At 38.8% G+C, this 22,212-nt stretch overlaps 1 pseudogene; it reads right to left on the reverse strand.

The window, feature by feature from the left end:
• Nucleotides 1-4,622: 4,622 nt before the first annotated feature.
• LOC117213257 lies at nt 4,623-5,247 on the reverse strand (annotated as a pseudogene).
• Nucleotides 5,248-22,212: the final 16,965 nt, after the last annotated feature.

The raw sequence follows: 22,212 nt of genomic DNA on the forward strand, positions 1-22,212 counted from the left end.
TAATAATCGTACATGAATAACCTTTCACTTTTAACCAAAAGTTTCCGTTAGATTTAATGAATGTTTGTACTGGGTATAGGATTTGTGAATGTTTCGATTTCACGTTACGATTTCATTCGTACATCCAGTCGACGCAATATATCTAAATGTATATATTTTTTTAAATATTTGCATACGTGCAATCTATCGTTTAATGATAATGAGCATCGACATGTGCTAGGTTAGGTTGACCTGAACATCGATACATTCAATGGTATACCAAACTAATGCTGTTTAACTGAATCGCTAAATCTGACGTACCTGCAGAAAATAAAATTTCTTCAATCTTCTACGTTCTTCGAAGATGTACTTATGGCCAAGATGTTGGCACAATTTCTTCTTTTACTAAGGGAATTTCTTTAATTATTACTTGCTGGTTTCGAATGTACAAATCTGCATTCATCGTAGCTCCTGGCTTTTCATTCTGTCATCTTTCTATCGTTTTTATGTTGCAGTCTAAAACTATGCCCTATAATTGACAGACTTATTGCGATTGTTTACCAATCAAACATAAAAGTTTTCTATGCCTTTCGCTCAATCGATCCTTTTCTTTATGAATGCACGTTTTCCATAATAGTTTTCCGTCCAGTATATACTTGGTTGTTTCCTGCTACGGTATTTCATTGTCGTTTAATTCTACTGGGGAACATATAGGACGGGTAACATTGATTTTAGTTCTCCGTGTTCTTAACCAGAGCTCTATTTCGTAAAGATGATGTTGTAATTCTTTTGAGGCTTCGTGGAGCATTTCGAAGGTAGCTGTTGTACTATTTCGTATTGTCGGGAAGACTGGCGTGTATACGATATATATGATACTGATTGAATAGAATAAAGTAATAGAAAGTAACAGAAATCGAGTGGTTCATTGTGTTTTGCCCTAGAATAATCTGTCCGAGAGGTACAATTTTATGAGAGGATAACATGATTCTGATTAACACAGCAGTGTACCACACTGTGTTACAATGCAATTGCAATTATTACAATCCAGCAGATTGGGAAGTAACCTATTCTGACCATCGCGTCAGAGATAACAGTCACAAGCATTGTTTTTCGAAAGTGTTGGATTTCGCCTGGGGAGAAGTATTTGATCGAATGATTTCAGCCGCCCATCTGCTCGATCTGTCAATCTGTCGTTTTCTTGATGACTTCTTTAGTTTGCTGATAGTTGAAACACTTTTGAAAGATGCTCGGTAAACATTTCCGCTTTTTCTATCTCAATCCTTGCCTAGTTTCCAATTTCCATTTTTGTCGGAGGAACAGGTTTCATAAGCTGTCTTATCTTTTTCTGGATTTCCATGATGAATGATCTGTGGTTGTATTAGGTGCGAGATTTTTCAGGAATTCATTGAACGAATCGTTTCGACTTCTTTGTAGCAGGAGTTTCATTTTTTTTGTGTGCGTGGTTTAGTCTCGTTCTATCATACAAGTGTTTGGTTTCTTGCCATCTTCTTCTTTTTTGAATTAACAACTCTCTTATTTCGTTCAAGCGATGAAGGTTTCTTACTTTTCGACGATGGAGTGGGTTTCCACACAACTGCCTGTATTGCGTGGATAAAATGATCTACAGCTCCATCTATTTGTCCTTCCGGTTTTAGTGACATTTCTTTTTCTGTCCCGTCTTCTGGAATTAATCAAAAGTTTTTTAACATTATAGGTAGCATTACATAACGTAGGTGGCTTTTTCTTATACGTAATGCTTTTATTCGTGATAGTTGCCGATATTGCTGTATGTTTTGATTCCAGGACTAAGTATGATTAGACAGAGAAACTTTCTTGATTTATCGCTTTTGTGACGAAGAAATCTAGTACATCAGATCTTTCGTGGGTAGGCCAATATGTAAGTTCTCCAGTTGCAAGGATTTGTACGTGCAGCCTTTGTGTCGCTTACAGTAGATTGCTTCCTTGCGCGTTTATTACCCTTGCTCTTCGATAAGAGTGTTTAGCTGCATTAAACAAGTTTAAGTACATTTTCATTGATATTTTACGACGACTTTCTACGACTACGTTTGTAGTTTGTAGGTAAGCCTCCATAAAAGATCGTAACACATTGCGTTTAATAATATCTTTTATCATTATGCGGAACCTACATGTACATTATCACTGAGGTAACTGGCAGAGTATACTTTGTATCTCGGTATTTTACAATAACTGCGGTTTGTAAAATGCGTTTTGGAAATTAGCAGTATATCTGGACGTCCAGGATATGTTGAAAGACCACCGACACTTCGTAACGTTATTTTACACGATTCCATCCTTATACTTTTAGAAGACTGCTCAAAATTCAGCATTATTGGAAATGGCTTTACCTGCTTTGCTTGCCCACTAATGAGATTTTCCATTTCTGACATCGTTATGGCGACCTTTTCGTTGTTGTGTTTTCTGCCATTGTTCAAGGTTTGTTCCTTAGAATGCCTTTTTTCTGTTCTGATGGATGTTTGGTGATACTCGAGTAGAATAGATTCATTTCCTTTATATCTGGTATACTATTGGGTCGGTATGTGTCATATGGTATATATTTGTTGGGTTAGCGCTAGGAATAGGGTTGTGGGCGTCAAATGAATCTTCACGGGGATTAGCCATTGATACGGTACAACACAGGTGTAATTTATTACAATAATGTTACAGCCTTGACAATTAATCACGGCGATTAGGCACTCGCGACGCTAGTGATGATGGTCTCAGGTTCGATAACGAATCCGCGGTCAACGGGATGATAGATGAACGTTCTCACAAAATCTAAGTCTGACTCTTTGTTGGTAAAACGTGAAATAATTGCTGATCGTAAAGACGTTACTCTTTAGTCGACGGGATCGCGAGAGAGAATGAATTTCCGTCCCGATGATGCCACAGAGGAAAACTATATGAGGCGTGTCTAAGGGCACGGGATCATCGGATTCGTCGAGGATAGCCTTCGTTCAGAAAGTAAGGGAAATTGACGTTGCTGCTAATTGGTCAATCTCTATATCGGTGGTTAGAAAAAGATGCTAGCCGCCCTCGAGGAAAAGTTGCTAGTGGGAGACGCCGTTCGTTGAAAAAAATAGGTCTCCCCTATTTTCCCGTAGTTGGGACAAAGACTGTTTGTCTGTTTGAAGGACTTTAGTTAACTAAATCCTAAGATTTATAACGGCCCGTGGCATCTGGTAACCATCATACCCGAAGAATAGGATCTGCATGTGGCGAGGCACGGGACAGAAACCGTTGGAATGTTTACTGTCGCACGCCGTCACAAATATTTCTTTTAAGGAGATCTATGGAGTTACTCCTGTAGGGGATCGAATAATGGGACTACCAATATGTGTACTCGTTAGTGTATTTAAAACAGATCTTGTCGCGAAACGATATGTATACAGTCGTTTAGTCACAGTTTATACTAAATCGCTTGCGATCACGTTCGTTTATTGTAATCGTCAGAAGAAGGTCAAAAGATTCGTCTTGTTTTACGGTTACATGTAGCGGCGCCATTGTTTTGCTCGGAGTTCATAACTCCTTACAATACCTGTGACCTAACGGTCTTGATACTCCGAAGCAAAACAACAACATGGTTTGAAGCAAATTCTAACTCTTGTGCCGCTACATCACCCCCTACCAGTGATAACGTTTTATTGCTTTTGCAGAGAAAGTCCCCGTGTGTAATCTTTTGTGATGCCTAGCCGAAACCTGCCTGTAGCAAATCAGGAAAACGGACTCTTCGGCCTGACCGTGTAACATACCTATTACTAGTGTTTCCTTCGTTGTTGCTATTCACGTCGCTTTCATTGCGAGCGTTCATTTGTTCTAGTGGAATAAGTATGTTACAGGTTTCGGCGGTTCTCGCGTCGAGATCCTCTGATACTACAAATGCTCGCTTAAGCCGGTCGACGGAAACCGTTATATCACGATTGTTAACCTTGATGGTGTACATTTTCTCGCCTCTTCGCATTACTCTAAACGGTCCATCGTAAGACGGCTGTAAAGGGCCTCTAATTGCGTCGTGTCGCAAGAATACATAGGGAGAGGACTCCACTTCGCGGAAAGTGAATACTTTCTTTTCCCTGTGTTACGTCACAGGCTGAGGCGGGACTTTCTCCATTTGTTCCTTAAGCAGGGTTGCAAATTCCGTGGTAGCTCGCTGCTTAGTTGGTAGAAAAAACTCTGCCGGTAAACGTATGTCGGTACCGCATATCATCTCGGCCGCCGTTGCGTTTAGGTCCTCTTTTGTCGCAGTTCTAATTCCTAACAGCACAATTGGCAGAATCTCGACCCAGTTGCTCGTGTCGTGGCACCTGATCGCCGCTTTAAGCTATCTATGCAGGCGTTCTACCATCCCATTAGACGCAGGATGGTAGGCCGATGTGCGCAGGTGCGTGACGCCGAGCAACCGGCACAGCTCTTCGAACAGGTTCCGTTTCCCGATTTCCATGTGCACGGTGAGGTGCAATTTCTCGCGCGTTCCCCGTACGTCGCATGATAAAAGCATAAGCCACCCTGCCGTGACGGGCTTCGGGATCGCGAACGACGACGGTTTTTCGCGCAGGAGCATGGTCGCCGGCGGCCCCCGATGGTCAACGCGCTTACCTGCGTCTGTATCTGCGTTATTTGTTCCTTCAGCGCGTTGATGGCGCCATAGCATCGTTTACTCCGCCGCCGTACGTTGTTGGATTGCCTCCTGCCGTGGTTCGGTCTGTACTGACCGCAACAACCTGTCCTAGTTCCGGGTGTATTTCGTAGATGCTGTCAGGCGATCGCGGTCACAGTTTCGGGCCTCTTATCCTGGACGGCGGCTAGGACGCGTTGCACGTGCACCGGGAGTCGGCCTTCCCAGAGAGTCCGGATAAGTTCGTCTGATATTGCCGGGGTGGCGAGGCTTTTCAGATCCCGGTAGAATTGAGAAGGCGTCCTGTCGCCTATTTGTTCACTCTCGACTATTTTGCGTAGGCGTTGGGCGTCTGACTCGCCCAGCCTTTTGATAAGTTCGTTTTTAAGGAACACGTACTGCCCGCTCTCCGGTGGATTGGCTACGATGTCGCGGATGAGTCGCACATACGGTTTGTCTATGTTCGCGATGGCGGCATTATATTTGGCCTCCTCACTCGTAATCCGAGCGTGTTTGAACTGTGCCTCTAGCACGTTAAACCACAGCTCTACATCATCCGCCCAGAACGGTGGTATGCGAAGCTGGGCGTTTACCGCGTCCATGTTACCGAGCTCGTTTTTGTCGGTACTCGTCATCTCGGAAGCTCTAATACTCGCGATTACTTTATCACTTCCAATCACGTCGCGGTCACCAATTTGTAGGGGATCGAATAATGAGACTACCAATATGTGTATTCGTTAGTGTATTTAAAACAGATCTTGTCGCGAAACGATATCTATACAGTCGTTTAGTCACAGTTTACACTAAATCGCTTGCGACCACGTTCGTTTATTTATAATCGTCAGAAGAAGGTCAAAAGATACAAATTCGTCTTGTTTTACGGCTACATGTAGCGGCGCCATTGTTTTGCCCGGAGTTCATAAATCCTTACAATACCTGTGACCTAACGGTCTTGATACTCCGAAGCAAAACAACAACATGTTTTGAAGCAAATTCTAACTCTTGTGCCGCTACACTCCATACCTTTGTTAGACAAAGCGTTCATCCCTTGACCGCGGCTACGTTTGGCGATTGACTGTCCCCAAGCTCATTATAACAAATCTCGGACAATTACAATCGGATTGAATAACTACAATTGTTTAATTACAGCTACAGTAGACTCTACATTACAATGTTGCGGGATTATCCAAAATTCCAAAGGCTCCGGTGTTCTTTCATCTTCGACATATTATTAGTATTAATTAGTTTGATTGAAAGTGGTTGCAAGTGGTTGCAGTGGTTTGCAAAATAAATTGAGCACCAGTAGCATAAATAATGCTTAAGCAGCAAAAAGGATTTGTATTCATTATACTACATTATATTACAATAAAGTATATAGATTCCAAAAAATATTACACAATCAATACTAAAATTTTTAGTTTTAATTATAAAATAAAAGTAATAGATACCTTTTCTTTTAAAACGTTAAATATTTTAGTGAATATCTCTTATGTTTAATAACGTATTTTAAACAATTTCACATGTTACGCATTATTTTCTGTAAATAATTTATTCCTATTTTTTACCGTTCTTCCATTAAACAGTTTCTTAATTCGTCCGTAGAATTTAGTATTTTTTATGGAAAGAATATTAAAAATATTAAAACAGAGAATTGAATTCCAAGACCTTAAGAACTGTATTTACCAAGTAAAATAAGAAACATTCAATCGATATTTAATTTTTTTGGGATTAATATCTTCGTTATTCAATAGAATTTTGTATTTTCGTTTTCCTTTATCGTAAATAAAGTTTGTGATGGTATATAAATAATGTTTATAAAGGTAGGTGATAAATGCACCTATGTATGTATGTGCATTAGATGATATAAAACAATGTAATTTGAAAGCATACATACATACCTCGATTAGTAATTTATATTTTCGAATAGGAAGAAGCTTGCTATGATCTTTCGATATTGCGTTTGATAATGTAATTGTACTGTATCATGGGGACGTAATATTAATTTAGTTATCGTTCTTATTGTTCGAGTTTCGTATTTACATTCGATATATTACGAAATATACTTAAATTACTTGAAAATATAAAATTGCAAAAACCCTAGTTAAACTAGTTGAACCTAGGATTAAGTATAATTGTGAATATCGTTGATATTAATTTTTAAATCAACGATATCTGAGTTGTTGCAACCACCTTCGTAGACGCGTCTCCTCCTAACGAGGACAAACGTGAAGCGTTAGAAGTTCCCAGAAAGATTACGAAATTGTCCAGCTCGGAACTTCTGCAACTACATCGTTCTTAAATTACTTTCGAGATGCACAACACGTAGTCGGCTATTGAACGTGACAGAAAGCAAAAATCCTAGAGAAACCAATGATTATTGTAGCTAACACATGCCCTAAGATTTCTATTCAGAAGCAGCCTTCTTTCACGCTTTGCTAACAAAGATTTCACATATTTTCTTGCATGTTTTAAAACGCAACATATGTACATATAAATATTGAAATTTTGTTAAGAAAATTTTTTCTTATTATGTTATTATTAATGCCAGTCAATTTTTTTCAAAATCATTTTAGTATAAACGAAGCTACTTTTAGTTAAAAAAATAAATTTTTAGACAAATTAAATACTTAAATACAATGATTAAACTTATATTATCTAAGCGAATCCTTTAATTTATGTCTCTGCAATAGCTAAATGTGTATTAGCTTCCATAGGCATTAGGCCACTTATAGAAAATAAAATAAATCTAAAAATTGTCAGCGACTTATTGAAACCTTCGTGATTATCTCATTTGAGTATTGACTTGTACAGTATTCGTATAGTCCATGTTATAATAAGAATTTCATAAATGCATTTGTTTTCATAAATTGATCCAATAATTGATCCAGTGATTATTGCTAAGTTCAAGTCTTAAAATTTTAGAGTCGTCAACACGCGCTGGCTTCTTGAAGACAAAATATCCCTTGCAGTGGCATTGGTATTACTTCATGTAAAAATCACAAGAGATGATAAACGTGATAAATCAATTTCTGTTGATTTTTTTGATTAAATGTTAAAGGTAATAGAGAAATAGATTTAAAAATAGTTGACAAACTTTGCAAAAAAGCAGATATTTCTAACATCATTCGATACTTTTAAAATGTTCAGAACTGTCGAAACAAGCATAAATTTAATCTAACAAGCAAATAAAAAGTATGTTATTTATTTTGAAATTGTTGTGCTCATAAGATTTTCCCTCAAGAAAAAGTAAAAAGTATGGCATACTTGCATTCAAAGATTTAATAGCTTTGATACAATGTTAAATTCCTATGTTAATAACGTGTAATTAGGAAGACAAACGATTTACAATGTTGACAAACTCTATTTTTCAGGCAAATATGTGTTTTAAAATTAAGATTTATGATACGGACATCGAAGATAGTGGACACCTATAAAGATTCGTTAAGGATCAATGTGTAAAAATCACTTTATGGATGCAGAAAATCTGGCTTCATATAACCTATCGGGATCTGGCGGCTACATTCTCGATATCGCTAAATGTGTCATGAACTATTGACACAGTCGCGCAATTCATCATATAATATGATAGCGTCATATAGCCATAAGTTAACACACCAGTTCTCATAGACACCTCTACACGTGTCGCTTTTTGCTCATTCTGCGATACAAGCAAATCTTTTTTATTGAGGCAAGTGGAATTTCCGTGAAAAGATTATCTCGAAGCAAGTTGTATGTTATTTATCATCAAACAATTATGATATAATACATAATTTTCTTAAATCGTTAGATTACACTTTTCTAAAAATAAATAAGATAGGGTTAGAAATCGCTGCTGTAAGTTTTGTAAATATACTGATATCCAAGTAAAATTTAACTTTGTTGTCGTTTAAAATTTTTGTTTATAAAAGTGAAAAACTTCCATTCTTACTTTTAAGGATATATGGACTAGTTTTTAAAGTTTGTAACAGAATGCTTCAAGAAGAGTAACGTACTTGGGAACATGAATAAATTGGTAGTTTCAGAACGATTCTGATGCAATTTTAATTGTAACGCAAAATTCTAACGAAGCGATAGAAAACGTGGTTTTTCCGTAATAGCTGCTAAGAGCAATTAAAAAGTAAGCAATCAAAAATCCTGTCTGTATTATGAACTGATATATCGAAATGGATATTAAATTAATTAAGCCAATTGAATTAACATTTTAGACAACTGACGCAAGAGTGCCTGCGTAGGTGCAGAATGTATACAGCCTTAGATCAATTGATGAGTCTACTTAATGCTTTACGACTTTACTGTATCACTTCCACCTATTATATGGCTGTACAGTCGCGAACAGATCTGCTCGTGTTCTGTTCACGAGTTGTTCGCCAGCTCCAGTGTAAACACAATGCTATTTTTGTGCATGATCAGTATACAGACAGCTCGCTGTCTGTTCTAGTCAAAGTAGACGTATCATTGCTAAGGCTATGCAAGTATAAATTATCAAAAAGTATAATATCGTACAATTCATCTAATTATACGCGTTGTTGGGTTAATCCCTTGACGACGTAATAAAATGACGAAGAATTCAGGACGAACGACTTCAATTTGCTGTACTTACCTACTATACTGATCAAAATTTACTGTATTTCTCGTAGTGGGTAGACAAAATTTATACTTTGAACATTTTATAAGGAATGAATGTTAGTTGTATTGCGAATGATGATATTCAAGTGTGACATTTATTTCTTACGAATCTAGAGGTCTCTATTACTAAAAGTGACCATTTATGTATACAAATTTCACATCAAAGTATTATATCTGAGGTGTCCGTGTTGTCTGTGATAATTGAGCTGCTGGCTGTAGATGTCGCCGATGGGGTACTGCTGATTTTTTTCCGTTTTTGATACGTAGAAGAAATATCGGACTCCGGTGGCCGGAATTTGAACCCGGGTCCCGAACATTCGTAACGTAAGGCGCTAACCACTGCGCTGCCGTCGTCCGACAGAAATTAGTGTCGAATGGCGGTATTTGTTGTCGAGTACCGCCACACATCAAAGTATACATCAAAAACACTTTCTTCTCAAATCGCTGGAGCGATTGCAATTAAACTGCGAGTACTTTATCGATAGTATTAAATAAATAGAGCGAACAGTTATCTTATTAATTTTTGTTTTACATTGTTATTTTTATCGATATAGAGAATTAATATGGAACGAAAGCGCGGGTAAACGGCGGGAGTAACTATGACCCTCTTAAGGCCTGTAAACAGCATGCCGCTGTTAAATGGTTGTGCTGTGGGCCCCTAGGAGTGTGATAGTTGCTCAGGGACAGGGAAGACTTCGGTCTCGTCTGCTCAAGTCGCACTCCTACCTCCCCGTGGTACCGCCGGTAACATGAACGCCGCGTCGGCGTGGGGAATGGTCCCCCGGACGCGGCGTCCATGGCTAAACGGAGTGCAGCGACGAAGGAGCGGAAGACTATATGAAATTAAATGAATAACGAATCGGCTTGCCAATCTAACGGTAATACCGCTTCTCGGCCCCGGAAGCGCTGTGGCGGATTTATTTGCTTCGGAGGGGACCATGGGTAATGAATTGGCGAGGCCCCCGGACATGATTCCTAAGATCATGGCGCCTTTGATGGGAGACAAGATTGCTTGTCCGATCTGTGAGAAAAGGCAAGTTCACCTTTGTTACGACCGTTCGCGGAGAGACGCGGTCGCTAGGAGAACGCGCCAGCGAGAGGCGTAAATTCTCGCTACGATTATGTTAATCGACGCCGCGAAATAGTCGTTCCCCTGTTTCTTTGCTATATTAATATAGTATTATTTGTTATAGATCCAGATCACCGACCTCGGCCAGGGCTATCAAAATTCGCCTTTGTCATGGCCAATAACCAATATAATATTAACTACGATAGAAACTGTCATTGTTAATTTAACACTAGCTATCGCCGCTATAATACGAATGGCCTGTATACATATTAAATAAACTATAATAAATAACTTATTATTTTTAAATACACCTTCTCTTATTTATCTATACTTTCCTTTGTCTTACGATCTACGTCCACCTTGACCTACGCATTGTCACGTAAAATTCGTGATAAAAAAAGGAGGAGCTGAGCAATGGCTTAACTTGACTGTCCTTGAAATAAAGTAAAACCCCAGCGAAGACGTAAAATATTTATTGCGGGTAGCCGCAACCGCGGCTTCGACCTTTTTGCAATCCACTAGCGATAAAAAGTTCGCGTACAAGGTAAATAGCGGGCAAAAGAACGATATAGAGCATAGAGTGTAGAGTATAGCAGCGTCGCAGAAAAAGAAAAATCAACAGCTTGGTCGGTCATTGCGCAGCAACAGATCGAGCAACGATAGAAATGATCATGGAAGTGCGTTTCTGATTCCCGGTCTCGACAATCGCACCGTTCACTCGACCATTGACCATAAATTGTTTCGCATTTTCTAGCGAACGGACACTTGAAACTACGTGCTTGTGGTACATTCGATAGCCAGGACAGAGGGATCATTCGTGAGCCTGTTTTCGTCCTGCGAGACGAGAAAGTTATTAGAAATTCCCTGATGCAATTGTACGCGGTTTTATGCAACTTTGATTCTACGCGTGAACGATATTTAGCACAGACGAGAAGGGTTAACATTTGCGCACTAATAGGTTCCCACGTAGCTAAAATGAAGCAAAAGTTGCGCGAAATTAACGGATGACAATTGAGAAATTTCTTGGATGATCTACGTTTATTACGGAATGGTTGGCTGCGAGAACCGATATCTAGTAGCATCTAAGTTGTGTGAGAGAGTTTCACGATAAAGGTACAGATCTCTGCCGATACTCTCTATCTGACTATCGTAGCAAATCTGCGTACTTTTGCAAGGTTCTCCAAATTAATACAAATTTTTAACTACCGTAAAATCGAGATATTATACGTCGTAAAGTAAAGATAAGGAGAGTGGCGATGACCTCGGAAACGCGAAAAATATCTCAGAAGATAGAATTTTGATGGCGCGAGGGACAAATGTTCGTGATGGTTTTCCCAATAGCGATTCTGATTCCCCCTTGACGTGTCTGCTCGGCGCCAGTTCCGGCATCGTGACAACCACCGTAAGACCTAGAACGCCCTTACAGCCTCCTTTACATCGTATATGCTCTTCTCGCTGTTGATGAAAATCCTATTTGTTAAATTAGACGTTTTCTCGCTTTTAAACAAAGTAAACCGCGTTTCTCACAGATGATCGGCAGATGGCAATGATGCGATATAGTGCAACAGAGTGAAATTTTACGCGCGTGAATCGAGCAGGATTATAATGTAACAGGAGCACAACAAAGTGGAAACTTGTAATGAAAAAGGAAGAACATACTGCCAAAGAAACTCATTTTCTCCATTTTCTTTCGTAGAATTATATTTCACTTGCGAGTATTATAGCATGTCTGCTTTTGATACAAAAGTCATAAAAGGTTTACGTATCTGCACGTATATTTACGCTGTATGAACAACACTTGAGTATTACACGCATACATTATCGACAAATAGATCCACGTTCGAGATAAGAGTTCCTCGTTGATTCTTTCTCATGGTATAAATAACGAGAAATTATCAGGAAGTATGTAATAACGTTACAATAAAATTACTCGTACTTTGTTAATTTTACACGCATGTATAACAGCTACAACGATATTCGTCGTTAAATCAATAAATAAAAGCGTTCCCCAGCGTACGTACAAGACTAGATCTTGAAATATAAGAATCGACGTAAGAATAAGACTAGAAAAGTTCGAAATGAAAATAATTCGCCGAAACGGCAAAAAGAGAATGCCTGACACAAAAATAACGATACGGTAAATCAGCGTCCCGTTTTAATTTTCATCGATCCGTCGTCCAGCAAACGAGATGTGTCAAGCAGCGATGGCGACAAGATAGCAGAGACGAAATATTATCGAGTTAACGCGCGCGAAGTGGTCGCAGGAATGGCTGACGGGTGCGAGAGTGTAATGCACTTACGTCACGTGAATTTCAGACGAAACAACCGGTGGTGTAACGAAAATTTAGCGTCGTAACCGAACGTTCTAAATATAAACAGAATGGCTGTTGACCGAGAGAAAAATGCTCGACGATTTGTTCTCTTACAAGATTGAACGTCCACGGTCGACCCATTTATCAGACCCTCCTCGTGCCACGAAGAGACGAAATTCCCCAGTGCTATTTAATCGTGCGAATTATATCACGCGTATCTCGCGAATTATTACACGATAGTGATAATAAGTCAAATCTAATAAAATTTACTTCTCATTAAAAAGTCGTACCAAAACAATTACTTATTAATTGCGTTATTTATTAATTCTTAAGAAGACACATATAAATAAGAAGAAATGGTAATATTTGATTAGCATAATAAAAATAATATATGCCTATGATCATCCCAAAATATAAAAAGTGTAGTCTTACGTTCATTGATATATTAAGAACACATACATATTTTAACGATAGTTACAATGTAACATCATTTCTATATTATATGCAAGGTATAACAAGTATTTTTGCTCTAAGGCACAATTTGAAATCAACAACGTTCAGTTTAACAAATTATAACTTTTATTCGTTTTCCATCATGGAATAACGAGGTGGTGTCTTTCATATTGCACTGGACGTGCTTTGTAATCTACTACTATCAATATTTTGAAACATTTCAGTTAAATCTGGTGTGCACTTTCTGCTATCAAAGAATTTATAGACTGCTTTCTCCGGAATGTATCGTTGTATTGAGAGTTGATTTTCATGTATGTGCGCTAAAATTGATAAAAATTCGAGTACTCTAATGTTTATTAACTCATTTAGTAAAACAATACTTACATTGTGCCCAATGTGGAATTGTATTGTCACGTCCCGCGCTGCGCACGTGCCGTAACGTAGACTAAAACTACCAATAGCGCGAGTGAACGTTTCAATTTTTGATTCAAATAAACTTTAACAATTTGTATAGAAACTAAATTCGAGTCTCACAACCCCCACGGAATAACCCGTCACATGACGACCCCTCCACGGTAGACCTAATTATAAATAAGCGTAGCGACATAGAAGACAGAGAGATAATTCCTTAGTTCAGAATAGTTAATTCCTCAGTTCTTGGTGATTAATGCCTTGGTTCTTGGCGATCAGCTCCCCAATTCTTGGCAAGTAATTTCTTTGTTCATAGCGATTAGTTCTCAATTCCTTTAGCTCTTAATTTCTCAGTTCCTTTGCCTTTCAATTCTTTAGTTCGTTAGTTTTTCGGCTCTTAGTTCCTTTAGCTCTTAGTTTTTTGCTCTCAGTTCTTAAGTTCTTTAGTCCTTTAGTTCTTTAGCTTTTAGTTCTTTGTTTCACTAGTTCGCAGTCCTTGTCAGTTTTGTTAATCCACGTGTTTGTATTTGTCAATTTGTAAATTATTGAAAATCAATTAAATTAAAATCTTGTCATTAATAAGAGTGAAAACGTATCGCGAGTGATTGTAACTTCGGGTATTCGAAATCTCAACGACAATTCTGTCAATACTCAATTAGAATAAACATTTGTTGTGGAGAATATTTGTCTAATAATATAATAGGATTAAGCGAACATTTATTTTCACCAACTTTAATCCTCTCCAGTGCCAGTACTCCTGCGCGCAGCAGGTTAGCCGAAACGTGGAGTTTAATTGCCAATCGCATTAAACATCAGACAACGCTACCATTTAATCTAAATTCAAAAATTAACGGCAACACAACCAAAACGAACCAAACAAAAACGTAACAGTATGCTTTGGTCTGGATTCATGACCTGATTCATCGTTGTCAAGTTCACCATCCAAAACGTAAGTCGTTGGACCTTGCTGTTTGGAGCCATATTTTGGCTAAAATATTGAATGAATAATAGCTTGTGCTTTTATAACAGAAGAATACTTTGATATTATTGTTTATAATCTTACCTGTGATGTAATTATCTGATGCTTAGTTTTCATTGCTTCATCCGCAGCTTGTCGTTGAGCTCTTAATTCGGCGTCTTTTCGTTTTTCAGCTTTCTGTTCTCGACGTCTTTGTTCAGCTAATATTCGCTCCGCTTTTTCTTGTTCTTGTAAACGTTGTAAACGCTGTTGCTCTTCTTGTTTTCTTCTTTCATCGACATCCTTATTCTGTTTTGCTAATAAAATTTTTTTGGCTTTTGCAATCAACTTTCGTGCTAATTTATTAGCAATTGCTTTTTCTGCAATGTTTGCATTTTCCGAAGCTTCTGTTTGTGCAGCAGCTCTAGTGTTTTGTTCTCGTGTTTTTGTTGCGTTTGTATGTATGTATTACAGTAGAATCTGATACTGTATTATCAATATTGGTAATAGTATTTTCTGGGATAGTCTCTATACGGTGATGACCCTTTTTCTTCAAAACTTTCGGCGTCTTTGTAGTTGAAGGGCCAGAGACTGATTGTGGCATTTCAGCAATTAAACTATGTAAATAATCCATAGTATCTTTAAACTAGTCGTTTTTAAATTTTTTAACATCCAAGCAATAATTATGTATATTCGATATATCTTTGGTAATCATTGCTTTAATCTCATTCTTTGATCTAGTACTCATATTTAAAATCTACAAATAAATTTGAGGCGCAAGTGTTGTCCATGATACTTGTAGCTGCTGAATGTAGATGTCGCGCTGCTGGGGTACTGCTGATTTTCTTCCGCTTTTTGATGCGTCCGGTCGCCGGGATTCGAACCCGGATCCCGAAACGTTCGTAACCTAAGGCGCTAGCCACTGTGCTGCCGTCGTCCGACACTAGTTAGTCTCGAGTAGTGGATTTTGCTGTTTAGTGCCGCCACAAATTCTTTATAAGTATTTAATATATACATGTAATATCGTGATGTAATATGTTTACAAAACGTGGACAATAGAGATGTTAATCAGACAGAAAAGACGATTGTGGCTTAACTTGAACTATTCATACCAAACGTACAGAACACAGCGCAATCCACACCCTCTCGGCAACGCCACTCGCAAACTCTCTCCGCTCAACTCACACTCGGCTCCTCCGCTCGCACTCTGTTTCTCGACTCGCACTCTGTTTCTCGACTCACTGTTGTCGCATTCTATTGCCCTTTTCCTAGGCCCACCGCACACGTGTTCTGCAGACGCTCGTGGCCAGGGTCACGTAGGTCTTTTCCACGAAACTATGCACTTGAAAAGACCGATGACACATTGATGGGCCCGACGGCGCCTCGGCTCTCGCGACATTGTTCATAGTTCGCCCGATATTTCCCAGGCCTTTCGTCCACGATACTACATACATTAAAATATACTTTTTAATAATACCCAGCATAATGTAATATTATGGTTGAAATTATGACATATATAACAATCAATATAAACACATTATGTTTACTTCTATTAACTTAGAAGCATATATAAATTATTTAAAAAAAATATTTATATGAAATAATAATAAAATAATGAAGTAACGTTGAAAATAGAATCTAGTTTAATTATACAATACAATATACTTAAAAATACAATATACTTTAATTAATAAAATAAGTAAATAACGAAGTATTTATTAATATTATTATATAGCATTATATTAAATTATTATAATATGTCGGAGGTGAAAGAACACCGGAGTCTTTGGAATTTTGGTTAATTCCGCAACATTGTAACCTAGAGTCTACTATAGCTGTAATTAAACAATTGTAGTTATTCAATCCGATTGTAATTGTTCGCGAGTTGTGATAATGAGCTTGGGCTCGAGGCGACAGACAGTCGCCGAACGTAGCCACGGTCACGGGATGAACGCTTTGTCTAACAAAGGCATGGAATAATTCTATAGCTCTCCTTGAAAAGGAAATAGTTGTAACACTCGACAGTAAACATTCCAACGGTCTCTGTCCCGTAGCTCGCCACACGCAGACCATATCCTTCGAGTAAGATGATTGCCAGATGTCGCTGCGTCTCCGCAGTACATGTTCAGCTAGCCCGAGGGCCTGTTATAAATCTTAAGATTTAGTCAACTAAAGTCCTTCAAACAGACAAACAGTCTTTGTCCCAACTACGGGAAAATAGGGGAGATCCATTTTCAACGAGCGGCGTCTCCCACTAGCAACTTCTCCTCGAGGGCGGCTAGCATCTTTTTCTAACAACCGGTATGGAGATTGACCAATTAGCAGCAACGCCAATTTCCCTTACTTTCTAAACGAAGGCTTTTCTCGACGAATCCGATGATCTCGTGTCCTTAGACACACCCCAGTATAATTTTCCTCTGTGGCATCATCGGCACGGGAAAGTCATTCTCGCTCGCGATCTCATCGATGAAAAAGAGTAACCCCTTACGGCCAGAGAACATTACGCATCCGACTTAGATTTTGTGAGTACGTTCATCTATCATCCCGTCGACCGCGGATTCGTTATTGAACCTAGGATCATTGTCATTAGTTTCTCGAGTACCTAACTACCACGGTTACTTGTCCGGTTCTAATAATAATCGTATTTGCACTAGTCAATGTCTTCTCTATTGCATAACGACAACGTGTAACCCGAAACGAAGATTCGTTTCACGCCCCTAACCCTAATTCTAATGTAAACCCGACATCAGAAGTGGGATCAGTGCCGGTTATAGCAGTGCAAGTTACGACCATCGTGCGCGAGTTAATTCCGTCGCTAGTGCAAAAATCGAGTGTGGAACCTAACAATTTTTCGACTCCGCTGCGTGGTGAGCAGCTACCAATCTGATTATGGAGGAAAATCCTTTACAAAGCAGTGCCCTGAATATAATTTCAATACCGAGTGTCGAATCGACTTCTACCTAATGGAGGCGCCAACTGGTAGATCAAGCCATCCGGGTGAGTCGTTCCCATTTTACCCCGATTTCGGAGCCGAGTGTTCGCTAATTAAAGAATCCGTAGTCTTGAGAATTTCTGGCAAAAGAACGATTGATATAGTAGTAATGCGAGGAATAAGAGATATTGGTTCTAAACGTATCGCTCAAATCTTGTCCGTTGCAGGTGTTAGTGGTTAGAGATAAATTTTTCATGTCCTGGCTGATAGTTATTTAAAAATACGATATCGCGATTGCTCGTCAAATTTTAAGCCAAGATTTTGACGTAATATTACACAAAATAGCCTCGCTATGTGTAAAACAAAAATAATTAATGCCTGTAATAAAACAGCTGAAAACGAGATCGATGTTAATGAAGTTGATGTTGAGGTTATTCGGTGTGTAAACAGAGAAAATACGTGGATAAATTGTAAGGTAGAAAATATATTTAAATAGAAGTGTAATAAGTAAAAATACAATTTGAGCTGGTCCAGATCCGCACGCTAGCTGTGTTACCTAATAACTGAAAAACCCCGAAGCCAACGTCGCCTGTCTACTGTTTATGGCCTGACTTCGTCACAGTCTTTTGTCTGCACGCTCTCGGTGGCTTCAGTGCTTGAGAAAACTAAAAAAGACCAGATGTAGAGTTTTCTTAGAAGTGGTAACCACTTCAACACCCTCCCCAAAACTCTACATCCCTACAAACAATTATCTCAAATTTACAAATTATCTCTTAATATTTTCTAACTCTTGTCGTAAATATCTGAAAATTAATTTGTCAATGCCTTCTCAAGTACATTTGCCAGCCGCCTTTCTCTTTTCCATACAAATTAATTTATTACACAAAAAAAAAACTAGAAGACTAAACAGATCATGTAGAGTTTTTCCTCTTTTTTTTTTGAGAAGTAATAATCACTTCGACACCCTCCCTAAAAACTCTACATGTTTACAAACAATTACCTCTTAATATCTTTTTTACTTTTCAAACCTAACTTTTTCCTTAAATATTCAAATCTCGGTTTTGGCAACGCCTTTGTACATATATCTGCCAATTGCTCTTCGCTTGTTACATACGTTATATCAATTTCGCCTCTATTGTATAAATCTCGCAAGAAATGATATCTTACGTCAATATGCTTACTTCTTTGATGGAATTCTGGATTCTTAATTAATTTCACGGCACTAGTATTGTCTACACATAGCATATACTTAAGGATCTCTAATTTACATTCAAGAAATATTTTCTTTAGCCACATAATTTCTTTCGCTCCTGAGGCTGCACTGACATATTCAGCTTCGGTCGTAGATAGAGCTATACATTGTTGTCGCTTACATTGCCATGTGATGGCCGCATTCGCATACTTACATACAACGCCTGATGTCGACTTTCTTGTTTCTTTGTTGCCTGCATAGTCAGCGTCGCTAAAGGTTTCGAGACTGCCTGCTTTTGTATATAAGAGTCCCATGTCTGCGGTCCCTTTTATGTAGCGCAAAATTCGTTTGACTAATTTCCATTGATACTGGTTTGGATTCTCTAAGTGTCTCGCCGCTATATTTATTGCAAAACTAATATCTGGCCTACTTACGGTTTGTAAAAATATTAAGTTCCCTACGGCTTCTCTGTATGGTGCGTTACAATCATTATCGCCTATGTTACTTTCGTTCCAATTAGTCTCGATAGGTGTAGAAACACTGTTTGCCTCATTCATATTAAATTTTTCCAATATGTTTTCGATATACCTACTCTGATGAATGAATATTGAACCATCTTCTAATCTATTAATTTCAAGTCCAAGAAAACTCTTTACTTCTTTCGAACTCGTAATTTTGAATTCTTTATTTAAATCATCGAAGAATTTATCAATTAAAGATTCGTCTGAAGCTGCTACCAGTCCATCGTCTACGTATATGGTCATCAACATTAATTTGTCGTCTTCTGTATAAATATAAAAACAAGGATCTGCGTTACCCTGATAAAATTTTAAGTTCGAGATAAATTTTGTGAAACGTTCCGTCCAACATCTTGGAGACTGCTTTAAGCCATATAGGCTTTTTAGCAATTTACAAACCCGATTTGTACCATCATCATAACCTTTAGGTTGTTTCATATAAATATCTTCTTTCAGACTTCCATATAAGAATGCGGTTTTAATGTTGAACTGTCCGAGGTGTAAATTATTTTTGGCTGCAATACTGAGCATTAATCTAATTGTGTCAAACCGAGCAACGGGAATATATGTTTCCTTATAATCTATGCCTTCTTTCTGTGAACACCCTTTTATTACAAGTCGCGCTTTGTATCGTTCCGAGTTGTCCGGATTTAGCTTTATCGTTAAAACCCACCTATTGCTAAGTACCTTCTGATCTTTAGGTTTTTCTACAAGTACCCACGTCTTATTTTCATGGTGCGATTTCATTTCATCATTCATAGCTGTTTCCCATAACACTTTCTTTTCGGATCTCATCGCTTCGTTAAAATCCACCGGTTTCTTTCCTACTGAGGTCACGATTAATTTTCTCGCTAATCGATCTGCTTTCAAAAATCTTCCACGAGCGATTTCTTTCTCCGCGCTGTTACCTGGATGACACAAATTCCCTTCACACACGTTGATCAGGTCGTCATCTTCCTCCAAAAGTGTACGCATAACAAAACGCCACTGGAGCCAATTTTCTTCGCCGCGTAACATCTCGACCTTCGCACTTGCTGATTCCATTTTAGCACTATCCCTTATTTTACTAAGCACAACACTTTAACAATTTATTCACTTCACGTTGCTGCCTTGCAATTTACAGCCCTGGGCCCATAACCTGTTGAGGTTATTCGGTGTGTAAACAGAGAAAACACGTGGATAAATTGTAATGTAGAAAATATATTTAAATAGAAGTGTAATAAGTAAAAATACAATTTGAGCTGGTCCAGATCCGCACGCTAGCTGTGTTACCTAATAACTGAAAAACCCCGAAGCCAACGTCGCCTGTCTACTGTTTATGGCCTGACTTCGTCGCAGTCTTTTGTCTACACGCTGTCGATGGCTTCAGTGCTTGAGAAAACTAAAAAAGACCAGATGTAGAGTTTTCTTAGAAGTGGTAACCACTTCAACAGTTGACAATGAGGAACGTGGTAGTGGTAAAAGTCGATTAATCTTTCTTTCCGAAAATTCAGAGATTCATCCGTTACGGGTTCCCTAAGTACTCGTACAAAAAAATACAGGCCAGTTAGAAGTACAATTAATTGATCCTAACATCGCCGTACAAGGAGTCCTAATAGACTTCGCGAGCGCAGAATAGTACGTGAGAGAACAAGCGACTTAATTACAGCCAAAAATCATAAAGCCTAGTAATTCACCGTTCGCGAGCCCTGTGTTACTCGTGAAGACGAACAATGGTTCAAATAGATGATAGGTAGATTTTCGAGAACTAAATAAATATAAGGTCGCGGATCGGTATCGTTTACCCCTCATTGCGGATCAAGTCGCGAGATTGCAAAAGCGAGATATTTTATTATTCTGGACATGGCCGGTGGGTTTCTCCAAATCCGTATTCATCCTAATTCTAGGAAGTATACAGCATTGATTACACTCGATGAACAATTTGGATAATAAGTTGTTGTTTTCTTCGAATTCTTTCGTGCCTTTGTTGGATCCATTCGATGTCCTTTATTTGCATAACATAAGTGCTAGTTGCGTTCTGTGAGTCGCCAGACCGTAATGACGCGACAGATCATGTTCGATTTCCTACACTGATGAATCTCAGCTGGTTGGATCGTATTGCTACGTTGGGTGTATCACTGTGGATATATTGCAGATGCATGAAACACCACAGTGGATATATTGCAGATACGCAGAACGTCACTGTGGGTATATTACAGATACATGAAACATCACAGTGGATATATTGCAGATACGCAAACGTCACTGTGGGTATATTACAGATGTATGAGACATTGTTACGTCGCGTAACACGCCACATGGCCGAGGCCACGCACCGGGCAATGTGGCAACCAGATGTCATCGGGTACTCGCAGCGTATCCTCCATAGTTTTAAACACCGTCCATCAATCTCATAGATTTCATAGAAAAGGTCCTTGAAACAGAACAAATATCTGATTCCGAAGAATTTCTAAACACTAATGTCTATCACGGCTGGACAAGGGAAATCTGGTTTTTCTCACGCACGCTGCAACTTTCCTCCCACTAACCACTTTCTCTCGAGGGCGGTTGAGACCCTTCGTTTAACCAATTAAAAAACGAAGCCTATTCCCTCACTCTCCTAAATAACATCGGCACCAACAAATCCGATGGTCCCGTGCGCTAGACACACCCATCCTTAGTTTTCCTCCGACACATCATCGTCTCCCAAGACTTTACTTTTTTCGCATCCTTCGAACGATCAACATCCTTCGAGCGGGTTATTCACCAATCTTGTACATACGCACCAGTGTAACTATCCTCGTCATAAGTTGTGGAATAAACGGTGAAATATAACTTACTACTGTGTCATATTCAATCAACCACCTCTGTTATCCTAACCGAAACAGGGGAACGACTACTTCGCGGCGTCGATTCACCGAATCGTAGCGAGAATTTACGCCTCTCGCTGACGCGTTTTCCTCGCGACCGCGTCTCTCCGCGATCGGCCGTAACAGACATCACAGTGGATATATTGCAGATACGCAAACGTCACTGTGGGTATATTACAGATGTATGAGACATCACAGTGGATATATTGCAGATACGCAAAACGTAACTGTGGGTATATTACAGACGTATGAAACATCACAGTGGATATATACTACGACC

This window comes from Bombus bifarius, unplaced genomic scaffold (assembly GCF_011952205.1).
Source record: "Bombus bifarius isolate JDL3187 unplaced genomic scaffold, Bbif_JDL3187 scf7180000008569_frag, whole genome shotgun sequence".
NCBI classification, from domain to species: domain Eukaryota; kingdom Metazoa; phylum Arthropoda; class Insecta; order Hymenoptera; family Apidae; genus Bombus; species Bombus bifarius.